We start from the raw sequence: 8,488 nt of genomic DNA on the forward strand, positions 1-8,488 counted from the left end.
AGCAAGAAACTGAGATTGCAATCGGGATATTGCGAATATAAGATGAAAGCTTTATTGATCAAGGTGGGGTTCCGTGACGTCTTGGTCTGGTCGTTGGACACAAACGAAGTACGCGAAGTTGCAGCAATGGCGAACTTTTAATCTAAACAAAACCCAAAGTCTAAACGACGCCCTAATGGCTGTATATATGGAGGAAGAGGGGGGAATTTCGTGGCCCTTGAGGGTGGGGTCCGAAACCAACCCTAACTCTTGTTTCCCCACACATACGGACTCTAAAAATAGCCTATACTTAAGTATTTCGAAATTACATGGGCCTGGCCCATTAATAAGGTGACGCAGCACCTAGAATAGCCTATGGACGAATATTATGAAGTGGCATCTTGTATATTTCGTCCAAGGCTTCATGCACTCCTTATGGCGGCTTCAAAGTCCTGAAATCATCACTTGTAACTCCGTTCTTGATCCCCTTGCGCATGCCATCAACTCCATGCATGTTCTTGCTCCAATGATCATCCTTCTCCAAGCTAGGCCCTTCATTTGTAAGCAAAACAAATGTATCCAATTTAGGCAGCATCATAATCTCATGAACATTAGAATCATTACCAAGAAACGAAAGTACCTGGTAATTTAATTGGCGTGCGCGAGCTCTAGTAATTGGTCCAGTATATGTAACAGTAGGGGCTGTGGGTGTAACAATGGTATTGATGTCCTCATCAAAACAAATAAATCCTCGCAACCAATGCGATAAGGGGTTGTCATTCCCTACATGATCACTTATGAGAGTGAGATCTGATAGATATGATAAGACAATATTTTTGGTATTTTTATGATAAAGATGCAAACTAAAATAAAAGCAAAGTAAGAATAACTAAGTGTTGGAAGATTAATATGATGAAGATAGACCCAGGGGCCATAGGTTTCACTAGTGGCTTCTCTCAAGAGCATAGGTCTTTTACGGTGGGTGAACAAATTACTATTGAGCAATTGACAGAATTGAGCATAGTTATGAGAATATTTAGGTATGATCATGTATATAGGCATCACGTCCGAGACAAGTAGACCGACTCCTTCCTGCATCTACTACTATTACTCCACTCATCGACCGCTATCCAGCATGATGTAGAGGGATAAATTCATGCAATATGATAAAACCCCCATCTTGTTATCCTCGATGGCAACAATACAATACGTGCCTTGCTGCCCCTACTGTCGCTGGGAAAGGACACCGCAAGATTGAACCCCAAGCTAAGCACTTCTCCAATTGCAAGGTAGATCAATCTAGTAGGCCAAACCAAACTAATAATTCGAAGAGACTTGCAAAGATAACCAATCATACATAAAATAATTTAGAGAAGATTCAAATATTGTTCATAGATAGACTTGATCATAAACCCGCAATTCATTGGTCTCAACAAACACACCACAAAAAGAGGATTACATCGAATAGATCTCCACAAGAGAGGGGGAGAACATTGTATTGAGATCAAAAAAGAGAGAAGAAGCCATCTAGCTAATAACTATGGACCCGTAGGTCTGAGGTCAACTACTCACACTTCATCGGAGGGGCTATGGTGATGATGTAGAAGCCCTCCATGATGGATACCCCCTCCGGCGGAGCTCCGGAACAGGCCCCAAGATGGGATCTTGTGGATACAGAAAGTTACGGCGGTGGAATTAGGGTTTTGGCTCCGTATCTGATCGTTTGGGGGTACGTAGGTATATATAGGAGGAAGGAGTACGTCGGTCGAGCAACAGGAGGCCCACGAGGTTGGAGGGCACGCCTGGGGGGGGGGGTAGGGACGCCCCCTACCTCGTGGCCTCCTCCTTTGTTTCTTGACGTAGGGTCCAAGTCTCCTGGATCATGTTCGGTGAGAAAATAACGTTCCCGAAGGTTTCATTCCATTTGGACTCCGTTTGATATTCCTTTTCTTCGAAACCCTAAAATAGGCAAAAAAACAACAATTCTGGGTTGGGCCTCCGGTTAATAGGTTAGTCCCAGAAATAATATAAAAGTGGATGATAAAGCCCAATAATGTCGAAAACAGTAGATAATATAGCATGGAGCAATAAAAAAATTATAGATACGTTGGAGACGTATCAGAGCATGGTGGTGACTGGTGGTCGGACTGGGCGAAGGCATGGGGATGGACGGCGCCAGCAGGCGGAAGCGGCCACCATGCTAGATTGTTCCAGAGAATTCCTTTTTTAATTGCTTAGCAATGAGGTTGTGGGAGATAAGGATGAAGAAGGCAAGGCCTTGTATGTAAGAGCATAATTGGTTTGGTGCCAAAAATAGGCATGCCAATGTTTGGCATTGTGCCAAATATTCGCTACTACTTGGTTGGTTACCGAGTTGTCTTGCCTATCTCACATAAAGTTGCCAATATTTGGCAAGTCTTGGTATTGCCAATATTCAGCAATTCCAACATTTGGCTAGCCAAATATTGGCATCAAACCAATCATGCTCTAAATGTGGAGAGAGGTGCGGGTATCTTTTGTAAAATTGTCATAGTTTGCTTTCTATCCGTCAGATATAGATCGGACGGTCTATATTACAAGATGGCAGGCACACCATCATCACCAACTCGGTTTTTATATGAGTAGAGATGATAAGTTTGCTAACTACTAAAGTAAAGTGGAATTTGTCCATGTTATACAAGTAAATTAAGGTGATTTTTTATCATACGGGTAAGGTTGGACGAAGGATGGTAGGAACAAATGCTCTGCGTAGAGCATGTGTGTGTGAGATGGAGTCTTAGTGTGTGTGGGAGGTGGGTGGGTGGGTGCGTGTGTGTGTGTGACGCGGGGTCCTCGGTGGCGGATGTAATTTAAGTGTGTGTGGCTTCATCACAGAGAGGTGATGTGTATGGCAGAGGCCACCAACGAGAGGGTGCGAGAGAGAAAAGGCCCGTAGAGAGGGAAGAGAAGGCGTGTGCGTGTGAGAGGAGTCGACATCGAGAGAACGTGTTTGTTCGAGAGACACCGAGGAAGACTACTATATATATCGATGGTGCATGTAGGCGGGAATTAAACGAAGGGATGGTCTTATTGGTTTCGGGGATATAGGGGAAGAGTGAGAGAGGGGGGTAGCTAGAAGGAGATTGTTAAGTGTGAGTGTGTGTTTTACCCATCCAGGCGGAAGTTATGTGCATACAAGAAGAGAACGACTCGATGTGGCATTAGGGCTGAGGGTAATTAACTACGTATGGATACATAGGAGACCTTGAATGTGCATGTGCAAGAGGTATACATGTATACGTGGGATGTGTGTGTGTGTGTACGCGCGCATGGTCGAGATAAAAGAAAGAAGACATAAGTCATAAGATCAACGACATGGGAGAGACGGATCGGTAAGACAATATGCATGCATATGAGAGTGTAGGGAAGAAGGCCCGACAATTGAGCATGTGTTTTTTTAGGAGATATTGGCGTGGGTTGGAGCATGCATCTATGGCGAGCAAATGGAGCGAGACACAATGATTGTGCAAAAGAGATCAACCTATAAATGCATGTATGGAGAGACATATATAGTGCGGGTGATAGGAAGCAAGAGTGCGTGCGAGAAAGAAATGTTGACGGAGAAACTACAGATAGATACAGAGATAGAGATGCTAGCTAGAGGGACATCAGCTAGTTTGAGTGTTGGAGATGACCGCCGGGTGGTTCAGAGGGTGAAGTTATGTGTGTGTGAGAGAAAGATAAAAAGAGGGCACATGACTGCATATAGAGGGAAACATATATAGTGTGCGTGATAGGAAGCAAGAGTGAGGGTGAGAAAGAAGGTTGATGGAGAGACAAATAAATAGAAACATAAAGATGCTAGCTAGTGTGCGTTAGAGATAGGAGTCGAGTCGATCAGAAGGCTGAGTTATGTGTGTGCGTGTGAGAGAGATAGAGAGAGGGTGCATGTGAGTCACATACAAAAAAATATCAGAGAGAAATGACATCCCGAGAGGCGGAGTTTTGTGTCTGCGAGAGAGAAAGATATTTCACAACGAAAGTGATAACTAGAGAGACATATGAGGGAACGCAAGATATCTCTAGGGAGAGAGAGAGTGTGTGTCTGAGCGAAAGACAAGATAATGGTAGAGAGATATGAGACCCTGGGTGACGGTGTCCTGGACTAGGGGGTACTCACCACGTCATCTCTCGATCTGTTAGATTGGGCCGAGGACCCCCATGGTCGTATACTCATGGGCTAGTTCGAACAGCTGCCGCATACAAGGAAGATTCCACAAGACTTGGCGATCAAGACAATGACTTCTCCCCACCGGCGTATTCGGCTAGGACTCTTGTTATCCTAGGCCTCTGGTGCATTATATAAACCGAGGTTAGGGTAGTCGATAGATATACAAACAATCATACCATGGGCTAGCTTCTAGGGTTTAGCCTCTTTGATCTCGTAGTAGATCAACTCTTGTAACACTCATATTATCAAGAACAATCAAGCAGGACGTAGGGTATTACCTCCATCAAGAGGGCCCGAACCTGGATAAACATCGTGTCCCCTGCCTCCTGTTACCATCCGCCTTAGACGCACAGTTCGGGACCCCCTACCAGAGATCCGCCAGTTTTTACACCGACATTGGTGCTTTCATTGAGAGTTCCGCTATGTGATCGGCAAAAGGATCGATGGCTCGTCTGCAGATTGACTGCGACGTCGACTTCTTCGTCACCGGCTTGACTGGTCACCTTGGCTTGACCTAAGACTGTGCCCTGCCTCCGATCGTCATGTTTGGACGAGGGCCTTCATCAACACTAACTCCAATATCTATCAAGATCATGGAGGAATCGTCCATGGAGCCCGGGGGCTCAACGTCAACATTGCCCTCGGGCGACCGTGCTGTTTTTCTGGACAGCGAACGCGTATCCGCCGCCAACGCCTCCTCTAGTGTCGTTTTAACGATCTCTTCGGTGGAATTGTGCGTAATTGAGTCTACAACAACCCTGGAAAAATTCGTCGTGTTCCGATGGAGGAATCTCTGGCAATCCGCGATATACTGGAGCCCTGTCAAATCTGGATGGGAATCTGGACGAGTTTAGGGCGTGGTGTCCAGCTTCTAGCTCGGACGTTCGTTGGAAGATCCAACCATTGATAGGCTGCGGAATTCCTATATCTACCACCCCTCAAAATTTCAGCTCAATCCGATCGTTCAAACTTCAGGAACCTTCCTATTAGTGCATCACTTTTCGGATCTGTTTTCCGCGGGAAAACGAATCCGACCCGAGTTCGTCTTTTTCATGAACGGGATTTCGGACATCCTTTTTGAAGGAAGTTTTGTATGGGGTATTGTTTTTTGTTCCCGAACACTTCCCACTAACTTTAAAATCTTTTGAACATGATCTTCACCATCATGCTGGTGTCAAACCAGTCTGGCAATATTGCTCCACATCTGCCGACCTGCGCTAGACACGTCGCCACTTTATTGAGCCGAATTCCTCCGATCATCATCTCGGCAAGCCGAACAAGAGTTCGGCATTGCGAAGGATAAATCATCACCCATACCGCCTCCCCACGGATTACAGGGAGCAGGAACAAAGGCATCGCCGCATGGTCACTTTATCAAACCGGCATTGTCCGCGTCACAAGTTACGACCTGCGTCGGCATGGCCACACTGTTGCTTCTTTAAGCCGATGTCCATCATGCCGAACTGCTTCAACATCTCGGCTGACACGGCAGCTACAACATCTCCTTACCGACCTGCTCCGTTTCCTCGGCTAGACCGAGGGCTTCACCATCTCTTCATCAACTTACTTCGGAGACTTCAGCGTCAACAACCGACCAGCTTCATCACATTAGCTGGACCATAGGCTTTTCCTCGGCGAGCCAACCTTTGCTAGCATCGCCAGGCCATCGCTTTATCACCCATCAGGCAATGGGTGTGCGGATCGATTCCCGATTTTGGGAGTCGCTTTTCTTTGGAATGCTACAACAAATAAACCAGGTGCTATTAATCCTAACAATTTTTGCTTGTTGGGTTTATTTTCTTAAGTAATTATTACTCTGGTTTGTTCCATCATCTGTAAATAGGTCTAACAAATGGCAGCCACATTAAAAATAGTTGCATGGTGGTTCGGTCAGTTTCCGTACATAGTTCGGCGAACGCCGCATCCGGAGCCCGAACCGCCCTACAAATTCAGGCTTTGTCACGCCTTCACTGTGTCACGCTGATGCCCTGCATCGACATTGACTTCAGCGCCAGGCCACATTTCTTTAAATAAATTATTTTGTGTAAAGCAATTATGCAAGGATTATATATATATATATATATATTATTATTTCCTGGACCGCACTATTTTATGTGTGCAGGTAATCGATTTTGACTGCGTTAGGTGGTCACTACTCCGGAGTGCCGAACTCTTTGCTCGGACACCTCGGGCCTGGGGGCTGGGACCTCGGCCATGCCGAGGACTGCGAACCTTGTCGGATCTGTCATAGATCAATGGGCGTCTTCGTCCCGCCACAAGCCCGAATCACGTCATCAACACCGAGCACATTAACCAGCTAAGTTGCTTTCATGCTCAAAAACTTTCAGTTTTAAATTTTGTTCGGTTCGACCAAGCATTATACTTTTCGGCACAAAGTTGTTTGCGACAAAGTTCCTTGTCAAAACTTTGTTTGTGACGCGCATATTCAAATACCATGTTTATTTGGGGGCTCCCTTGATGGAGCTTTTCCTCTTGCAAATGATTATACTTGTACGGCTTCGTTCCTTGTTCGTGTATTACGCCACAATATGCACCATATTGACCTAAGCGATTCGCAAGCTGGGTTGCCTGGCTCCTGTGCTTACCCCTATGTTCCCGATTGTTTGGCTAGGGAGTAAAGGGAGCACCTCTGCGATTGTCATGACCGGGTCATCCGAGCTCTAACCTCAGACTGGGTGAAGCCGAAATCTAGCGCTGTTATTGTTTTCAATCACGGTCGGCACACAACGGAACTCATGAGTACAAAAAATCTATTGCACAAGTCTCATAGTAATAATGAGCACCGAAGAAAGTTATCGGTGGGGGTACTATTTTCTTCGAAGATGCTATATTACACTTAGTTAATAATATAGCATAAGTTTCCTGAGCGCGCTTTGTCTGTTACAACCTTATGGACCGATTGCCTGGTCATCGGAAACACCGTCGATACTCTCAACAGGCGGAGTACATGACACTTTTCGGCCGTTGGCCGAAGAGGGAGAAGTCAACGGTCGGTTAAGATGCGTTTAAAGTTCGGGTGAAGACATATATGATATAAGTACTTTGGTACATACAATCATTACATATAAAATTCTTTTACCCAGGTCACTTGGGGCCTCTTAAAATTTATATGACCTATTTTATAGTAAATGTGTTTTCATCTTGGTCATTGCAAAGTCTTTTTATACCGCTCCTTTTTCGACTCGAGTTTATGGTCAATAGCCGGATAGCCTGTCTTCTCTCTGAAAGTCGCTTGAGTTTAGTTTGCTAAACTAACCTCGGAGAAATACTCCGCCTTTGGGATAAAGAGCTTGAAGCCGTAGGCTGACCCGTATGAAGTCTTGAGATTGGATGTGTCATGTTAAGGCACGACAGAAGCACATTTTTTTCTTCCAATTTTCGGATTGGCACCGAACACTTGATCTTGTTCGACGTCAAGTTTTTACTTACGTTTTTTGGTTTTCCAAGCTTATGGCACTTTTAAACTATTTGTGTGTTTTCAGCACAAGTCTCGCAGGGCAACGCTGGACACCTTTAGATATTCGGCAAAAACATTCTCGGATATTGCTAAATATGCATCAGTTTCGAATTGTGTCTTCGGTCAATAGTTGGGTTGCCTAGCTCTTGAGCTTGCCTCCTACGTTCCGCTTTGTTCGGCTATGTGTGCAAAGGGAGAACCACTGCGATTGTGCTTCCAGCTCACATGGTTAAGCCCCTCAGTGGAGAAAGCCGAAAACTAACAGTCACAATAAGCGTAAACTGGTCAGTGATCCGATGACTGTGTTAAATGACAGGCCATTCATAACATTGGCCATTGTTTACGGCTTGACCTTGACTGTCGCCGAACACTACCGGAGGCTAGTAACTGGCCTCCCAAACAAAATCCTCAATATTTTGCTCTTACATTCGAGCTGAGGTTTCATGATCATGCTTAGCATGACAACCCAAAGAAAGGAACCGATAGCGGGACTATTTTCTTTGGAAGACATTTCTTATGTTAAACAGTAATATAACATATCTCTCTGCATACCTTTGTTTATAAAACCGTGTGACCAGATTGCCTTGTTTGTCGTAAATATTTACCCTCATAAAGGCTTTATAAAGTAGGACAAACACTCCTCGGCTACTGGCCGAGGAGGTGGAAGCCGATGGTCGGTCAACAAAGTTTTGTAGAATGCGGATCCGAGCATTAATGACGTAAAGTACTTGGATACATAGAGTCATTACACATAATTTGTGATTTTACTATGGATATCGATCCATAATTCGGCCACCCGTGCCTGCAATAAGGCTCGGGGG

This window comes from Triticum urartu, chromosome 4 (genome assembly GCF_003073215.2).
Source record: "Triticum urartu cultivar G1812 chromosome 4, Tu2.1, whole genome shotgun sequence".
In the NCBI taxonomy this organism is placed as follows: Eukaryota; Viridiplantae; Streptophyta; class Magnoliopsida; order Poales; family Poaceae; genus Triticum; species Triticum urartu.